This window comes from Psammomys obesus, unplaced genomic scaffold (assembly GCF_907164565.1).
Source record: "Psammomys obesus unplaced genomic scaffold, mPsaObe1.curated_primary_1811, whole genome shotgun sequence".
In the NCBI taxonomy this organism is placed as follows: domain Eukaryota; kingdom Metazoa; phylum Chordata; class Mammalia; order Rodentia; family Muridae; genus Psammomys; species Psammomys obesus.
In genome coordinates this window covers 23,264,108-23,284,761 of record NW_026585689.1, presented here as the reverse complement: position 1 = coordinate 23,284,761, position 20,654 = coordinate 23,264,108, and the positions used below count along the sequence as shown (strand labels likewise).

Sequence of the window (20,654 nt, the reverse complement as noted above, 5' to 3'; positions counted from 1 at the left end):
CTGTCTCCAAATCTGTAAAGGAGCCTTGTATCTATTGTCATCTGTCTACCTATCTGATTATCCATGTATTTAAATATCTATATGCTTACCCACATATCTATCCGTCTATCTATACATCATGTGTCTGTCTATGCGTCTATCTATGTATCTAGCTACCTATTTTCTATCATCTATACATCTATCATCTATCCACATACCTATTCATCTATTAACTGCCTATATGTCACCTGAGCACTTTCTAGTTCCTCCTTTAGTCAAAATGATGTGATTAAAATGCATAAATGTCATTATCACACAAAAACAATAGATTGTGAGGGAAGAGAGGGGGAAACAGAAAACAAAACAAGAGAAAACAGGAGAATATAAAGAAGCAGACAAGGGTGTGGCAGAGAAAAGGGGGATGTAATGAGAAAAAAAATAAGGTGAAGAGAAAACAAAGAAGGTCCTAGAACATTCTCTGAGAAATATTGGAGAAAGTCTGTTGTCTATTGAAGGGTTTTAATTACCCTGGCAATGGGCAAAGAGGCACTTTGTTCTTGGTGCTGTTCTTATATCAGTCAGGGGAAGAGAAGATGGTAGTCCTTTGTTCATCCTAGCTTGATGCCTTGTTTGGTGGCCAAAGTTGTTTCATGCGTAGGACACATAAAAATCTAATCAAATTAAATCCAGAGAGTGCAGTGCTGGAGAAGAAAGACAGACAGGCTTGTATTCCACTACTCCACATGATGCACTCGGGGCAAGACATCCACAGACCTGTCCTCTCCATCCTACAGCAAAGGTGCCTGCCACCATGCTATGCAGGGTGGACAGAAACTGTCAGTCAGGGAACCTCTAGGTATGTGGCCAGCCTACAACAAGATCCTCCACAGTGTCCACAGTGGTGGACAGATGGGAGAGAAAGAGAAGCAGGACAGCTTGAGCATTATGAAGAGAGACATAACTCAAGGGTGGAGAGGAGTAGCATGTTGTAAGTGGTTAGCCCTACTATGTGGCCATGGTGAGGTTGCAGATGCTGCGGCTGCTGAGGGCCCTGTCTGTGTCTTCAGCTATATAGCGATAGAGGTCAAATTTTTCTTTCATGGCTCATATTACCACTACAGAACATGGGGACATCCCTAGTCTAGGAAGCTGCCTGGGATCGTATGGATGTCCAGGGGTTATGAAGAACTGGCTCCACTCCTCACTGGTTGCATGTCATTGGAGAGCTGGTCTACCTCTCACCAGCAGCAGAAATCAGGAGAGTGGGCGCTGAGATTCACCCAGGCAGCACAATAAAGCTGTCCCTGGTGGGAGGAATGTGGGTGAGCCTGCCTTAGGGCGTGAGTGTGGGAGAGCTGACCCTTCCACTCATCTACCATGAGATGGCACAGGACAGAGGAGATGCTCCCACCTTCCTGCCACTTCGGGCACAAGGAAAGCTGCCCACAAGATAATGAGAACTGGAGAACACTGGTAATAACAGACCCTGAACCATGTCAGGGCAGGACAGCAGAGCTGACCCTGTTGCTGGGGACACATGTGAGCCAGCTCTAAAGGGAAGAACACAGGAAAGCTCGTCCTACCACTCCTCTGCCTTGAGATGGCATGGGTGTGGGGTGATGCTTCCCCCCCCTTCATCTTACCACCTACAGTAGCCAGCGGAGATGGCCCCAAGGGCATGAGAACAAGAAACCTGCCCCCTCAAGAACTGTAACACTCAGGAGAGCATTCCTGACCTTGACTGGACAGTAGAGTAGAGCTGTGTCTACCTGTGGAGACACAGGTTTGGGTGAGCCAGCCTGAGGGCATGAGAGCAGGAGAGTTGACCACCTCCTTCTGATGGCTGGATTGGGTGGCCTATCCTGAGCACAGCTGGTGAACTCGCCCTGGTGGTGCTAATAAAGAACAGCAGACATGCTGACCAACCAGCTCAGCTACCCACCAAGTCCAGGTCCATGACTCTGAATTGACCCATCCCAAAAATCTACATCATCTGCACATGAAAGGGCCAGTCCCTCTGATCCTAAGCTGCAGGATCCCCAGTGTCTGTTGTTGACAAAGGCCAAAAACAGGATAACCAAGACGAGTCCCCCCAGTGAGAATCTAATATTGATGCCCTCACAGAAGCAAGAGCTCTCCAACGAGAACCAAAGACTCTTTGCATTGAAGATGTGCAATGAATATGTGTGCACTGAGGGATATACTGTAGGAAACACTGTGACACAGTATAGCTTCCATGATGAGATGTTTTTCTATGCAGTGTGTGTGTGTTAGTTTGTGGGGGTGGTTGCGATAATAAAGGGCAGATAGGAGACAGGGAGATGAGCAGGACTGGGATGCATGGTGTCAAACTTACAAAGAATCAATAAAACGTTAATAATAAAAAAGGGTTTTACAACCCTTGTGTTGGCCCTAACATTTTAATACCTGTTGTTTGATGGTGGAGCTCCCTTCCCAGTATTTCTGCACGCTTGATGATGAGTTTCTGTCTGAACATACTTTAAACAGTGGAACTTTGACCCACATATAATTTGCTCTGTTCTCCTGCATGAAGGTGGAGTGAGCAGATAACCATTGTAAATTCAAGCCTGCTATTTTCTGTGTCACAGTTAAAACAGCCATTTGTCTCTGGCCCCATCGTACCTCCTTTGTCACTGTCTATGACACTGTCAAAAGATAAATTTTTTTTTGAATTTTATTTTTTTCTTATCAGTTACATTTTATTAACTCTGTATCCCAGCCGTGTTCCGCCCCCTCATTCCCTCCCAGTCCCTCCCTCCCTCCCTCATCTCCACCGTGCCCCTTTCCAAGTCCACTGATGGGGGGGACCTCCTCCCCATTCAAAAAGATAAAATTTTATATCCTTCACAATTCCTGACTGCTAATGGTTTGTATTTTAGGGAAAGGTCTTTTCGTTATGAGTGCCGTTGTTGCTTGTTTTAACATCGTGTTCTCATGGACATGCTCAGGGATTAGTTTATCGTTGTTCTTCATAGCGAGTACATCTGTGATTAATTTAGTTAACTTAGTAGCTAGAAGTGGCCAAATAGATGTTGCATCAACAGAGGAATGGAATGACAGATATCAAACTGTGGCTCACAGAAAAGCATGTCTGTAACGGAAATAGCATGCAGTCTGCCCAGATGCTGGTTAAATTTCATGATTCGTGTTTCCATGTTGAATGCAGCACTCTAGCTTCCATATCTGACAACTATCCCAGTCCCAAATCTCTTCCAGTGCCTACTATCAGTGTGAGAGTGAATGGTAACTGGCTTGATTGAAACTGCTGTCATCGATGTACCTGCTTTTTATAGCAAGACTCAGAGTTTAGGGTGTTATTTGTCATGCACACACTGAGATAAAGAATCTGGAGTTGCTATTTTTTTTTCATGCCACACAAATTAGAGCAGATATGTTGAAAGGATAATATACTATACAGCTGGGTCAATCTTCCAGGCCAAAATGGAATGTCAAAGTGTCAGTTGTAATAATTGTAAGATACATTATGATTAAATGGACTTCCATCTGGAGCTTTGGCAGAAGAATTATGCCTTGAGAAATTAGGCCTGGACACATATAACTCAGAGGGCTGTCGGGCACTTGGTGGTAGGTAACCTCTGAGCACATTCCACTAGCTGCATAGTGGAATTCATATTGATGCTCTCTGCCTGCATTTGGCACTCTGCTGAGATGCTGCTGTGATAGGCATAACTTAATCAGTTTGTAAACATGACATAGGGACTTCCAGACCATCCTAATTGCTAAGGGAGTTTAAAAGTATGTTTAACTTTTAAAAGCATACACTCAAGAAATTTCTTTTCAATCAATTAGAATTCTCATTTTGATGTCAAAAGACAGTATAATTATACCTGTATCAATACATAAGATTGAAAAACTTCTTCCAAATGCATTATTGTTATAAAACTAATTAAATGGGTTTTTGTTTGTTTGTTTGTTTTTGTAAAGTTATTTGTCATAAAAATCTGAAAACCTGAGTTCAGATCCAGGGAAGTCAATTCAAAGGCCAGATGTGGCACATCTGTAATCCTATTGTACCGGACAGTGAGATTAGACAAAGAAATGCCTTGGAAGACTACAAGCTCCCAATATGTGGCAAAGCAACACACAGCAAAAGAAATACTGCTTCAAACAAGGAAGAAGTCCGGAACTCACATCAGAGGTCATCCTTTGTCTCCCAGAAGTATTGCGTGGCATGTACTGAGTATCATATCAAAATATGTTACCTGTGTCAGATATACATATGCAAAAATGAGTAAATAAACACTTGTCAAAAATTTATGTGCATTTCTTGTCTTGAAATTACATTGATAAGATACTTAGGAGCTTTTGCTTTTCTTAAACAATTTAATGTGATAGTTTAAGAAATCTTTATCCGGAGTGTAATGCGATGTTAATTAACCACTAACAGTGGACTATGGGGAGGGGCATAGGGAGAGAACAGGAAGGGAGGGTGGAATTGGGAGGAGACGAGGGAGGGGACCACAGCCAGAATACAAACTAAATAAATTGTAAAAAATGATAATAATAATAAATTGGAATAAAAAAACTAATTTTTAATTTCAGCCAATAATAGTTTCAAGGCACTTTCATTTATAATTGGAGGTGATTGTAAGGGAAGAAATGGAAAGGCTAAATAAGGAGGGGAGGAAAGAGGAGGTCAAGGGGCAGGATACAGGGAAAGAAAGTGAATATTAAGGGTCATTATTGCAATAGTATGAGCACCTAACAGAAGCTCATGTGTGTGTGTGTGTGATCTAAATGATTTGCCAAAACCAAATAGTGGAAGAGACACATACTTAACTAGATATACATACTTAACTAGATACCCTTTGTAACCATATGAAACTTCTAGACATGGGAATAGATTACATTGTGTCGTTGGCCAATGGTGTCCAATGAGGAACTCCAAAAAAAATCACAACCCAGGCTATTTCCAAGGCTATAAGTTGCAAACCTCTATTGCTGAAGAACATGCCTATAAAATTTATTAAATACGGAGATGTTGGTCTGGTGTCTCCATAGAGCCTTCACTCTTTTATGGTGCTGGAAAGTGCTCCACATGTAACCAAAGGAGAAATGTTAACACCAGGCAGGTACCAAACCTTCAACTTGTAAGAGAGGCCTGACTACATGACACAGTCGTACAATGGTGGCACAAAATAACTTAAAGCCCTCTCCATGAGATAGCACCCACTCTCCTTGGGTGATTAAGACTGGAGAAGAGATAACCAACAGATCTAAGATAAAACCAAATACTACTTTTCTGTGAAAGGAATTTAGCCAAAAAAATGACTCTTACCCTGTGGCCTGATAAGGCAGTCCTGCCAGAGAGCAAAGACCAAAAAGCTGGCAAGTAAGTTTGTGTCGGATGAGATCTGCACTACCCTTGCTACGGAACCCACATGAAGCCTAAGCTATATATCTACTCTGCTTAATCAGGCCACAGGGGAAGAAGACATGATCAGTCCTGACGCCACTTGGTAACCTGGTATGGATGGGAAAGGGAGCTTCCCTTTTCTGAGGAAGAGGTCGGGGGTGAGGGGACGAAAGGAAGGGTGGAACTGGGGGGGAAAGAGGGATTGGGGGACAACAGGATGTAAAGTGAGTAACAAAGTAAATACATTTAAAAACGACTCTTAATGACGTTCTGCTACGCTCATGGGTCTGTGCCTTGCTCAGCCGTTATCAGAGAAGCCTCCTCTAGCAGCAAATGGGAACACATACAGAGACTCACTGTCAGACACCATGAAGAGAGTGAGTGAACTTGGAACACTCTGTCCTAAACAGTATGTCTCCATCAAATACCTTCTTTTAGGTCTCAGGCAACCCTGCAGAAGAGGAGGGAGAAAGAGAGTAAGAGTCAGAGGAGACACAGGACACCAATAAGAAAGACCTTCTAAGAAATAGTGGACTCACTAACATATGATCTTACAGAGACTGAGGAAGCATGCACAGGTTCTACAGGGCTCTATACCAGATGGGATTCTAGAGGTGAAAGGGGATGTGGACACAGAGCACCATCCCTAATCAAAAATGGTCTTCAACTGAGAACTACTAGCAGATAAAATTTATTTTTCTCCAAGGGAGTCTCACTGGGGAAATGAACTACTCTTCAGGTTTGGCTGTACATATATGCTCAACAGTAGATGGTCAGCAAAAGTGAAATAGACAGCATCTTTGGAAGATCCTTAGCTCATAATGTCAGGGGTTTTTCTTTTGTTTTTCCTATTTGCTTTTTTTTCTTTCTTTCTCTCTCTTTTTTTAAATCCTACAGGTCCTGTGAATGTGTGTGTATGTGCATATTAACACACATATATTCACACACACATATACATACACAGAGAAGTACACATGTGCATATTTTGTCTTCTTATGGGATTCGTAAGAGTTCAATCTAATCGGTGCCTGTGTCTGTATTTAATTTTGTACCATTTCTTGGACTCTTCCTTTTGTCTGTTTGTTTTGTCCTATTCCAGTGTGATTGCTTTTTGGCTTGTGCTACTATATTTTATTATATTTCATTTTATTAATATCCCTTAAAAGTCAGATTTCTAGTGAGAGAAAAGAAGGTGGATGTGGAAGGGATAGGAGGCGGGGAGGATCTGGGAGGAGTTGATGGAGGAGAAACTATAATAAGAATATATTAAATGAAAAAAATTTGGCTTCTTTGTCAAATATCGAGTATTCATAGGTGTGTGGGTTGATTTCTGGATCTTCTATGCGGTTCCATTGATCCTCCTTTCTGTTTTTATGCCAATACCATGCAGATTTTATTACTATTGCTTTGTAGTACAACTTGAGATCGGGGATGGAGATACCTCCAGATGATCTGTTGTTGTACAGGATTGTTTTGGAGATTCTGGATTTTTTGTTTCTCCATATGAAGCTGAGAATCTTTTTTTCAAGGTATGTAAAGAACTCAGTTGGTATTTTGATGGGAATTGCATTGAATCTGTAGATTGCTTTTGGCAGGATGGCCATTTTCACAATGTTAATCCTACCAATCCATGAGCATGGGAGATCTTTCCATCTTCTGAGATCTTCTTCAATTTCTTTCTTCAGAGACTTGAAGTTTTTCTCAAACAGGTCTTTCACTTGCTTGTTTAGTGTCACCCCAAGGTACTTTATGTGGTTAGTGGCTATAGTGAAGACCATTCAATGGAAAAAAAGACAGCATCTTCAACAAATGGTGCTGGTCCAACTGGATGTCCACATGCAGAAAAATGAAAATAGATCTCTATTTATCACCCTGCACAAAACTAAAGTCAAAGTGGATCAAAGACCTCAACATAAAACCAGATACTCTAAATATGTTAGAAGAAAAAGTGGGGAACAGCCTAGAACTCATTGGCACAGGAGACAACTTCCTGAACAGAACACCAACAGCACAGGCTCTAAGAGCAACAATCAATAAATGGGACCTCATGAAACTGAACAGCTTCCGTAAAGCAAAGGACACTGTCATCAAAACAAAACGCCTGCCTACAGATTGGGAAAGAATCTTCACTAACCCTTTATCTGACAGAGGACTAATATTGAGTATATACAAAGAACTAAAGAAGCTGAAAAGCAGCAAACCAAGTAATCCAATTAAAAATTGGGGAACAGAGCTAAACAGGGAATTCTCAACAAAGGAATATCGAATGGCAGAGAAACACTTAAAGAAATGCTCATCCTCATTAGCCATCAGGGAAATGCAAATCAAAACAACCCTGAGATATCACCTTACACCCATCAGAATGGCCAAAATGAAAAACTCAAGGGACAACACATGCTGGAGAGGTTGTGGAGAAAGGGGAACCCTCCTCCACTGCTGGTGGGAATGTAAACTGGTACAACCACTCTGGAAATCTATCTGGCGCTTTCTAAGACATTTAGGAATAGTGCTACCTCAAGACCCAGCTATACCACTGCTAGGTATATACCCAAAGTTTGCTCAAGTACACAAATGGGATATTTGCTCAACTATGTTTATAGCAGCTTTATTTGTAATAGCCAGAACCTGGAAACAACCCAGATGTCCATCAACGAAGGAATGGATACAGAAATTGTGGTATTTTTACACAATGGAATACTACTCAGCAATCAAAAAGGAGGAAATCATGAAATTTGCAGGCAAATGGTGGGACCTAGAAAAGATCATCCTGAGTGAAATATCCCAGAAGGAGAAAGACAAACACGGTATATACTCACTTATATAGACCTATAAGATATATAATAAACATAATGAAATCTGTACACATAAAAAAGATAATCAAGAGAGTGGACATGGGGTAAGATGATCAATCCTCGTTTAGAATGACAGATGGAATGTGCATTGAACGTATGACAGGAGTCTACTGAGCGCATTGGAAAGACTCTAACTAGCAGTGTTTTCAAAGCAAAGACTCATGACCAAACCTTTGGCAGAGTACAGGGAATCATAAGAAAGAAGGGGAGTTAGTCTGATGGGGAAAGGATAGGAGCTCCACAAGGACCAAATATATCTGGGCACAGGGTCTTTTCTGAGACTGACATGCAACCAAGGACCATGTATGAATGTAACCTAGAACCTCTGCTCAGATGTAGCCTGTGGTAGCTCAGTAACCAATTGGTTTCCCATAGTGAGGGGAACAAGGACTATTTCTAACAGGAACTCAATGACTGGCTCTTTGGCCTCCGCACCCCCCAAGGGAGGAGCAGTCCTGTTAGGCCACAGAGGAGAGCTTTGCAGCCAGTCCTGAAGATACCTGATAAAACAGGATCAGATGAATGGGGAGGAGGTCCCCCCATCAGTGGACTTGGCAAGGGGCACGGTGGAGAGGAGGGAGGGAGGGAGGGACTGGGAGGGAATGAGGGATCGGGACACGGCTGGGGTACAGATTTAATAAAATGTAACTGATAAGAAAAAATAAAATACAAAAAAAAAGAAAAAAATAATTTCTGATAAACGAGCGTCAGATGAAAGGGTAGGAGGACCTCCCCTAGCAGTGGACTTAGAAAGGGGCAAGGAGGACATGAGGGAGGGAGGGTGGGATTAGGAGGGCATGAGGGAGGGAGCTACAGCTGGGATACAAAGTAAATAACCTGTGATTAATAAAAAAAATAAAAATTAATAATAAAAATTATCTTTCTGCTTTAAAAAAAAGAAAAGAAATAATTTGTTTCAATAAAATAAAAAATAGTATTTATATTGGTGTTAAAATTCTATTGGAATCATAATAAACGCATACCATATATTTTGAAAGAAACAATGTTAGGAGATGGTATTTTGAAGGATATAAGTACCTGGAAAGCAAGTTTGCCATATGACAAATAGTGTCTAGAATAGTGAAACTATGAAGTAATCTGATAATGGTAATGTAAGACCTCTGCCCTTGTAATTGGTTATGTGTTTCTGTTGCAACCATTGCTGTGCCAGACGACTTTCCTGACTTGCTAGCTTAATTTAGAAATAACTTTATTTCTCAAGATATTGTATCTAACTGTAAAAATATGGAAGCCTTTGGATTTAAATATTGGATCAAATGATTCCATCTTATAGCAGAAGAAAAAAATTACTACTATAACATTATCCACTTCCCTCATTAAGAAAAATATAGAATATGTTTTATTCCAGACTAAACTTATTCATATATATAACTCATTCATATAATTCACATCCTCTCTTCTTCCTAAGCACTGTGTATGCATTTTCCCTAGACTTCCTTATTCTTAGTAGATGATTTAGGAACTTACTAATATTAGAATAGAAATTCCAGCTCACTACAGAATTTGAATAAGTCAAAAGAACATTTTCAAAAGACAAACTATTAGTGACAAATTTCCAATTTACACATTTTTGTATTTGTACTTTTTTCTAAGTGAGCGATTGAGGACTATCATTTTTGAATTATGGTGTCACAATTATTTGAGAAATATTTAACATTCACTGATAAAAGTCATGTTGTTATACTGAAAAATATTTTTAAGCATACTAATTTTTTTTAGTATCCTTTAGTTATATTGTTTTCACCTCAGTAAATACATTAAGTTGTTATGCATCTTTCCTTTATCCTTTATTTTATATTCTCACCTTGTTATTTTGAATTTTGCTCTCTTTTCCTTGCTGATTTTCTAGCTTAAGAGAAATGCTGGCAATTCTGTAAAAGGCTTACTGAGATCTTCTCCAACTCAAAGATATATAACATAGATAAGGCCATGAAACAAAATGTCCTTCTGAGTATTGGCAATTGAAGTCCAACTTCTATTTCAGTTAGTGTGGTTTCATCTTCAAGTATAAAGATTATATTGTGGTTCTTGCAGCTGTTCCAACAGATTGCCTTCTTGAGAGAGCTACAAGAAGAAATGCAAAGTGGGTCTTTGTAAGGGAAATCTAAAAGTAATTATTTCCTAATTAAGAAAATGTTGTTCAGTGATACCAAAGCACAAAGCAAGGAAATAAAAATCAAATAGATAAGGAAATTAAAAAAAAAAAAAAACAACACAACACTTTGAGTATAGAGAAATGAGAGATTTGAAGAGAGACCTGACAGAATATAAGTTATATCAGGTATAAAACCTGCTTTTTTCTTTTATCACCTTTTTGACATTAATTATAAGTGGCAGATGACCTGTCAGCTAAGGATTCTGTACTCACAGAGACTATGAGAAAGTTTTAGTTGTTTTAACAAACCGATTGGGAACAAAGCCCAGGTTTTCAAGTTAATTTTAGCAAGAGTGTATTACAAATAATGACATTAGCACTAATCAGCTCTTAAAAAAGTCTGTAAAAAAATTGATAATTAATCCTCACACTGCTGATAAAAAAAAATGCTTCCATTTGCCATGCCCCAGAATGAAACAATTTATCCACTGTGATATTCTCTGATGTTTCTAAATCTTAGGTACTACTTAAGCCTTTACTTTCTATTCTATCCTGTATCTTCATACATGCAAAACACAGATGCACTTAGACTTCAAAACTTAGAGTCTGACAAAAAACATGCATGACTAGATGGTGTTCTCAGAGCAATAAAAATAAGGTTGCAAGAATTGAGTATAGTCATGAGAAGCATAAAGTATCTTATTCAATTCCAATTGTCATTGAACAACAGATTTTTCACCTACTTTACCATAACTCTAGTCTACCAACAACAAATTAGAATTTTATTTGAATAACTGATTTGAATACTGACCACTTTTTCATTCTTATGTGTACAATTTTATAATTGTGTTCTTTTGTGACATTGTATGATGAGTCTCTCTTCTCTGTTAGACAATGCCATTCAAGAAAAAAAGGGACACGTTTACTTTGTTCAGGATAAAATAAGTTTTCAATAAATACATATTAAAGAACCATTTTAGAAATAGAGATGTGTAGTCATTACTTTTGATATAAAATGAGGTCCTGTGATGCTCACATTTTTCTCTAGGATTAAAAAAATTGGTACTTATAAACATGTTTGGACTCAAAAATCTATTTAAGTTATGATACATCTTATATTTAACATCTGTTTGTATTTGAAAAAGATTAATTTAAAACATCATTATGACTTAAAAATGCATTCAAATCTTTTATCAATCCTAGTTTTCAACACAAACCATTTGAATCAAACTAAACAATTTAAATTGCCCTTTGATCTTTGGCTGTGTTGAATTTTGAAAAGGAACCAGAGAGATCTCAGAAGAGAAACAGTAGCCACTATTTATTGTGCCTTGTAAAAGTGTTGTTGAGTCCCCAAATGGCAAGCTTATAAACCAGAAATTATTATACTTATTTTGTATAGAGTTGTGTGTATAATTTATATACAAAAGTCTAATTATTATTAAATGTGCATGTTTTACTTCAGAGTATACTGTAAAACATTGAAAGAACTCTTGCAAATCATTATTGCAAATTGGTAAGATATGAAATTCCTCCTTGACTAATAGCAAACAGCCAATAGATAAAGGAGCCAGGACTGGCAGCTTTAGATGAAGGCAATGAGGAGTGAAATGATGGTCAGTGTTGTCCAGGATGCTAAACAGGAGGTTATTTTGGTCTTATTCGCGGTGAAATGATGAAAAATAAAATCTCCAGTCAAGTTTATGCAGATAATTTTGCAGAACTGTGGAATTTCCATGATAACAAATTTCTTTAAATGCTTTTTTTTTTTTTTTTTAAGTTGAAGATAAAGAGCATTTCAAGGAGGGATACCAGCACATTCCTCCAAACACCTCCAACCCCAGCATATAATTATAATTATATAAATTGATGTAGCCTCCGTTTTCAGTGAGAACAAATAGCCAGAATCTATAGAGAGTTCCACATAGCCAGTATTATGCCCAATACTTAAAATGTCTACTATCAGATGGTTAGTGTTTTCTTAAATTTATACTTGTAGATATTACATCATTATTTTAAGCTTTTTAAGAGGTATTTTTATAATTAATATTCATTGAATATGGTAGTATGAAATGGGAACATTTTCATTCAAGTATGTAATAAACATTGAGCATATTTACTTGTGTGTAAGTACAGCTTGAATATGCCTTCATTCATATCTCTTATCCAGCCCTAATTTGAGCCAGGTTTTGCCTAACATAATAGTGTTAGGCAAACGTGATAGTGATGGTAGATGACTTCTAGCACGTGATTGGGTGACTTTACTAAGAGGTATTGAATTTGAATTTTACAAAAATGGCCTTGTTAATCTCTTAACAATAAAACAATTTCTGAGATGCTTCAGCAAACCTACTCTGGTCACTGCCCTATATAGTGGTCTGAACGCTATTTTCCAAGTCTTCAGGAGAACGAAGGGAAGTGTTGTGTCATGATTCTTTCCATTTTCTTTTTTTTTAATACTTTTTTTGAATTTTTCTTTATTAATTACACTTTACTTACTTTGTATCCCCCCCCCCCCCCGTGGATCCCTCCCTCGTCCCATCCCAATTCCTCCCTTCCTCCACCCTCTGCCTGCATGCCCCTCCCCAAGTCCACTGATAGGGGAGGTCTTCTTTTCCTTCCTTCCAATCCTAGTCAATTAGGTCTCATCAGGAGTGGCTGCATTGTCTTTTTCTATGGCCTGGTAATGCTGCTTCCCCCTCAGGGGGAGGAAATTAAAGAGCAGGCCAATCAGTTCAGAGACAGTCCCTGTTCCTATTACAATGGAACCCACTTGGATACTGAACTGCCATGGGCTACATCTGTGCAGGGGTCTTAGGTTATCTCCATGCATAGTCCTTGGTTGGAATAGCAGTCTCAGGAAAGACCCCTGTGCTCAATTTTTTTGGTTCTGTTGCTCTCCTTATGGAGTTCCTGTCCTCTCCAGATCTTACTGTTTCCCACTTCTTTCCTAAGATTCTCTGCACTCTGCCCAAAGGTTGCCCATTAGTCTCAGTATCTACATTGATAATCTGCAGGGCAGAGATTTTCAGAGGTTCTCTGTGTCAGGCTCCTGACTTGTTCCCTCTTTTCTCCTTCTTCTGATATTCAGCCTCTTTGCCTTTCTGGATAGGAATTGAGCATTTTAGCAAGAGTCCTCCCTCTTGATTAGTGTATTTAGTGTACAGATTTTAGTAGGTTTATCCTATATTATATGTCTATATGAGTGAGTATATAATGTGTGCATCTTTCTGCTTCTGGGATAGCTCACTCAGGATGATCTTTTCAAGATCCCACCATTTACCTGCAAATTTCATGATTTTCTTGTTTTTTATTGCTCAGTAATATTCCATTGTGTAGATATACCACAATTTCTGCATCCATTCCTCTACTGAGGGGCATCTGGGCTGTTTCCAGCTTCTGGCTATTACAAATAAGGCTGCTACAAACATGGTTGAGCAAATGTCCTTATTGTGTACTTAAGAATCTTTTGGATATATGCCTAGGAGTGGTATGGCTAGATCTTGAGGAAGCGCTATTCCTATTCCTGGTCTGAGAAAGCACCAGATTGCTTTCCAGAGTGGTTATACAAGTTTACATTCCACCATGGCTTCCTTGATCTTGGCCAGGGGAAAAGGGACCTCTGGCTTAATGTGACAGGATACAGGTTTCTCCATAACACACACCAGTAGTGGCTAAAGAGCAACTACTTGCTTAGTAGGAAGTGATTTTAATTAAAACATGAAACTTCATAAGTAAAGACTCAATCCTTCCTATGGAGAGCCCGGAGTGGGAAGATGGCTGTGAAAAAGAAAACGAAACAATGATTTTCATTCGAGGTGTCCAACCAAACCAATTTTTATGTTAAAACATTGAAGCAGATGAATACAAAAGGCTATTGAGATGTAAAGCTAACTTATATTAAGATGCAAACTCTTATCTTGATGAATGAAGATAAAAATCAATTTTGAATACCTTATTTTCTCCTTTTTTATTCTTATACTTTGCACTACACTGAAATGCAATAGAGGTTTTTGTGTGTGTGAGTGAATCTGTGTGTGTTTTGGTGTGTTTATTTGCTTATTTTTTTCTTGTAATAAGATTTAAAATTCATGTAGATACTGTGAGTATAATAAAAAAAATGATGGATTATTTTTAATTTACTTTATTAATTTCCAGGTGAAGTCTAGAAACCTTACTGAATGTAGCATGGTTGACCAGTGGACGTTGCAGAAAGATTCAGATGGAACCTATTTTATAAGTGTAATCCATTAAATTTCTTTCTTTTTCTTGCCAATGTTTTTCAGTGCACTATCAGATTATTGTGAGAGTATTATAGTTATAAATAATAACCTTTTTTCAAAATGTCTTCAAAAATTCTGCCAATATGTATCAACATGTGAATAATTAATTTTTTTAGTTTTTTATATTAATCACAGGTTATTTACTTTGTATAGCAGCCATAGCCCCTTCCCTCATTTCCTTCCAATCCCACCCTCCCTCCCTCATCTCCTCCCTGCCCCTTTTCAAGTCCACTGATTGTTAAAAGAAAGTACATAGAAAGACTGTAAGATGAACATTACCCCCTCAAAGGACTCTAACAAAGGATTTTACTTTATAACACCAAGTGAATTTCTTCCTTTGATATGTGTGTGTGTGTGTGTGTGTGTGTGTGTGTGGTTTCTGCTTGTTTATGTCTCATGTACATGTGCGCATTTGTGTATACTGCTTGCATCGGTATGCATGCCTATGGAAGCCAGACATACATGCTGGGTGTATTGTCATGCTCAGCCACTCTCCACCTTATATTTTGAGGCAGGGTCTCAAAATGAACCCACATCTCTCACATATTCACCAGCATTGGCTGTCCAGTGGTCCTACAGTTCCCTTTGTCTCTACTTCCTAATGTGTTTATAGCTACAGAATTGCTTTTAACATAGGGCTGCAGAGGTCAAAAAAAGAAAAATAATGGTCACAAATTTGTTAACAGGAATTTGTTTTTTTTGTTTGTTTGTTTGTTTTTTTGCTTCTATAAAATTTAAGTGAAAAGAAACTAAATTAAACCTTTAAGTAACTTTGCCCTTGAAATGATATCAGAAGTAATGAAGTATTTGATTTCATGATATTGCATCATGTTGAAAGAATGTGATTGATAAAGGAAAAATGTTTCTATTGTGTGAGAGGAATGCATGAAATGAATCTTGAAATCTTAAAAGTGTTGTTATACTGTAAAACCATACTTGCAACCTACAAAATATCACAGAAAGCAAATTTTGTATGTAACAGAAAGCATTATAGATTCCTAATTAGAACTTACCAGAAATTGAAAGGACTTCTAAACTTCCTGAATGTACTCAACTCTGAAGTGGCAAATGAACTGTCAGGATTATGAACCGGTACAGTGAGAGGAGGGTGAACTGAGTAACCTGACTAAACAGACTCTCTCCCTCCTCCTCCTCTCTCTCTCTTTTCTCTCTCCCTGTCTCTCCTGCATTAATTTCTATATGCAATGCAGTCATGTTAGTCTGTCCAGTTGTTTCTTAAAATGTATCAGAATCCTTATTAAACTGCTCAGTATTCTACTTCTGTAAATAACTATTTTAAGAGCTCTTTCCTTTTGCTGTTGCATGCGCAGCCATGAATACACTCAGGCTACAAAAGAGGCTTGCTGCTAGATGTCTAGTTGGATCCAATGAGACCAATAAAATCACCAATGCCAACTTCTTTCAGCCAATCAGCAAGGTGATCAAGGACAGGCTGCTCATTCAGAAGCCAGTGACACTCCATTCCAGGGCTTGATGCCTGGGGTGGGGGTGGGGTGGGGAGTTGGAGGGGGCTCTTTGGCTGGGCAGAAGGGCATAGGGCATATGGGCATAGGGAAGTGGAAGCCGATGTTCAGATGTGTGAGAAGGTGCCTGGAGGAGAAGGATGCTGCTGCTGTGCAGGCTTCTCAGGAGATACTGTGAATCTAAGATTGTATCTATCACAGTCTGTATCTGAAGGTCAAAGGGAATATGTTCAGAAATAAGTAGCTTCTCTTCTCGTGGAGCACATCCACAAGCTGAAGGCAGACAAGCCTGGCTTATCAGGCTTGAGGCTCTCAGGTCTAAGATCAAGGACGCAAGCGTGAGAAGAGCGCCTCCAGGCCAAAAAGGAGATCATCAAGACTCTGAATAAATTGTGGGAAAGAGGGAGAGAGATAAGGACTAAGAAATGAAGCTTCCTTCGTGTCGTATCTGTACTTAGAGGCTTGGCTGTGGCCTCATGTGGATCAATCATTAGAAGAAAACAACAAGTCTTTTTTTAAAAAAAGAACTTTTAAAATTGGACATTTCTCTAAGTTTATAATCTATTTTCTCTAGGTCTACTTAATTTCTTGCATATTTAGGTTGATACTGATTTTTCATAACAAACTTTTAATGTTTATACATTTGTCTCTGCTTCTGAGTAGAACATGGGATAATTTTGAAAGCTGGAGTTATTCAACTAGTGCCTAATTCAGTTACATATACAAAGTGATTTTTTAATAGAACAATATAAACTCCTGATGCATCAAGCTTGTTCTTACACAGTTTCTTAATCTGCTTCTCCCTTCACATTTCTAGGAGTGCTATTTCAAGTTCCTCATTTCAAAAAGACAATGACATGAGTTTCCAGAGAGACCCCAAGGCCTCTGCTTTCTTGGAGTTCTTGACAATGCCTGAACTTGTTAGAAATGTTATAGTCAAACAGAGGTTAATTAAATATATTTATCAAAATAAAGTAGAATGCCAGTCTGAAGTTATGGCATTATCATTATCGTATGCTAAAAATAAACATTTCTCACATAGAAATTCAATGAAAAGATCAACATATTTATTTATTAATATACGTTAAGTTAAATGATCAGTATAATAACAACCTAAAATATTAGGGAAGTAGAATTAGATATTTAAATGTCAAAATATTTTTGATACCAGAAAGTGGGAGATTTTTAGAAGCTATGTGGATTGATTTGTCTAAATCAAAATATTATGAAATTGTGATGTGGCTTTCTCAGCTATCACTAATGATTTGGGGTTGTCTATCATGTATTTTATCTAAGTTAGCTCAGTATGCATATTTATAGTGTCTTTGTTGTAAATTTCATGTATCAAATGTAAATTGATTAGCTTTAAGCAAGACATCATTTACGCTAAAATAAAAATACATAAGTAGAACAAAACAGACAAAAAAAACCAGTAAGTTTCCTTTGTATCTCTTCTTGACACTGTTTTCCTAGAAAGCATTTACTTTCAAGAAATCGTTTGAAAGTTTCTAAATGAATAAGTGACATTTGTAAATTGTTAATGCTAAAAGAAATTTTCAAATGGTTTTCAGTCTAACTGAACCATTTCTGAACATTCTTATACTAATTTTTGATCAAGTATTGCTAATTGTTTTATTTTAAATATGAAAGATTTGCTCGGTGATTTTTTGGTTCTTCGAGTATTTTGACAGTTCTAAAAGTACACTTGCATCATTGCAGTAACAAATACTAGAGGATTCTGCATTTGCACCTCTGTGGTGACCAACTGTTTGCCAACACAATTGGAAAGTGCTCTCAAATTAATGTTACCTCTGAAGCAGTATACACCCACACATTGTCTTTGAAATCAATTCTGACACATTAAAACTCACCCTTACCTAATGATACATTTCAGATATGAAATGGTTTTTTTTTCCTTCCAAACAGAGCTTTTCTTGTAAACAAAATACAAATGGTTATTTGTAGCCTTTCTGACATCCATTTATATTTTTCAAACTGTAGCTACAGAATGTCAAAATTATGGCATGCAAAATGAAAGGGACAAAGTTTCTCACTGGTTCTTTTGGAAATAGAAGTCATAGGAAGCAGAGCAATGGGGATGGTCCCTGAAGTGCATGTGTACATAATGAAAACGAAAATAGCTCAAGATTTTCCTAATAGTGGTGTATAATAAGAGCTCGGTGGGTTTGAAGCAAGTCAGATAGGTCATTTTCCAGTCAGTGACACAAATGAGAAATTTCTCAGTAGCTTTTAAAAATGTCCATGCTAGGTACTTCCTCAAACTTATAAGCATCTAGTGGAATCCTGAGGAGTAGATATATATTGATATCCATGATATCATTTTACTTATACTTTTTAGAAAAAGAGACAGCTTTTCCAACCTCAGCTTTTATTTGCCCATATTGTAAGAATCTGAGAAGTCTAATACAACTTTTGATAATCCCCAAGAAACTAAGAAGTGTCAGAACAGCTTATCAGAAATTTATCTGTGACATCTCTCATCTCCAGAACATGAAAGTTGTGCGAGAGAAGCAGAGTGCAGCTTAAATCAACGAATTGCCTATAATTTTAATTGACAACACAAAAAATCTACACAGAAAACAGAGACAAACTGTATTGATATATTTTCGTTTGATGACCCTTTCCCTTTAATCCCATATTTGTAATGTGACATTTTTATTAATTTCTTAGACTCACACTCACACATAAAACAATGCTCATGAATTAAAACAAATCTTAAAGTTTCAAATCAAGGTCAATAACCAATATTTATCAAGAGCTTACTGTGAGGCAGTTGATCTTCTGAACGTTTTACAAGAGTTGGTCTATTTACTCCTGCTAACTTTACGTAAAATAGTTACTTTACTCTTATTCAAGGTGAAAAGAGGAAGCAAATTATCAATGAGCCTAGTGGGAGTAATACCAGTGGAGGGAGTTTGGAACCAGATAGTAAGGCTTGAAACCTTATGCTCACAGTCAAGATACAAATAGTGTTACTACATTTGTTTGTCATATAACTTTTTTAAACTCAGAGAAAATATTAATCATGGGACTTAAGGTCAGGTGATACAAAAACAGCAAATTTTTTTTGTCACTATGTTCTTAGAGTGACAGGACATCCCATCTCTCATTAGTCACCTATCTGAGGCATCTGAGCATTCAGTATGTGCACATCATGCCTGCTGCATGGTCTGTGCAGTAAGGTGACTGTCAATCATATCCCTACTTTGGCTCAAATTTGTTCTAATATTGCAGCCCTCAGAGGTTGGTGCCTTTCAAATTAAATGATTAATACTCTACCATTTAAAAAAGGGATGACGAGATATTATTGGAGAAAGAATCAAATGCATTTTCTATTCAGAATCTACTGGTTTTCCTTGGGATGCTAATAAAACAGTTTGCAAGATGATAACTTAACATATCCATAAAACATAGAATTATTTCTTTTGTATAAAACTGGTTGGGCCCAGTCCTGGTGGCACAGGCCTTTAATCCCAGCTCTTGGGAGGCAGAGGCAGGCAAATTTCTGTGAGTTCAAGGCCAGCCTGGTCTACAGACGGAGTTCAGGTCAACCAGGGCTCTATTACACAAAGAAACCCTGTTTTGTAAAAAATCACCCACCCAACCAACCAACCAAACAGACAACAACAAAAACACCAACTGGTTGTACCTCCTGAAGTTTAGAAGAGAAATGCTGTTTTGAAATAGAAGGACAAACTCTGAAGAATGAGTGGGTAATACACTACAAATTTTGAACAAGAGGTGAAAAAAAAATCTCAGCTCAAGGGTTAGCTACATTTTTCTTCTTTTGCTTTACAGGAAACTAAAATTATTCAGCCTACTAGACATATTATTACTATATTCATTAAGCAGTTCAGTCTCCAAGTGGGTTTCCTAGTAATGGTAACAGGAACTGTTTCAGACATGAACTCAGTGGCTGGCTCTTTGATCACCTCCGCTGACTGCTGACTGGGAAGCAGCCTTACCAGGCCACAGAGGAAGACAATGCAGTCAATCCTGATGAGACCTGATAGGCTAGAGTCAGAGAGTAGGGGAGGAGGATCTTCCTTCTCAGTGAACTTGGGAGGGGCATGGGAGGAGATGATTGAGAGTAGATGGGATTGGGAGGGGATGAGGGAAGAGGCTACAGCAGGGATACAAAGTGAATAAACTGTAATTTATACAAATTTATAAAAAAAATTAATTTATATAAATAAATTAAAAAGAATTACAGTAAAAAATTCTCCTTTGCAAAATTTCTGGTGATAATATACATCTATTTTATTTTATTTTTTTATCAATCATTTTCATAAATTAAGCTTTCTATTTGTTGGATGGTTAAGATTTTATGTGATAGATGTTTATATGATTAGTAGAAGCTGCATATGCATTAACTATGTCTTGATAATATTATCTTATTCTTGTTCATCTTTGATATTTAAGTGTTTCAAAATATAGTTTATTTACTATAAGAAAAAAGAGTTTAATAGTCTCCACACTGCTTAGTCTCCATATTGCTAATACACACCAATAAACTGATCT

General features: G+C 37.8%; 1 non-coding gene across 1 annotated transcript; it reads left to right on the top strand.

Moving 5' to 3' along the window:
- Window positions 1-502: 502 nt before the first annotated feature.
- Window positions 503-646, top strand: LOC129667522 (small nucleolar RNA SNORA48). The gene has a single exon (XR_008718748.1). It is a non-coding gene; the product is annotated as a small nucleolar RNA SNORA48 (small nucleolar RNA).
- Window positions 647-20,654: the final 20,008 nt, after the last annotated feature.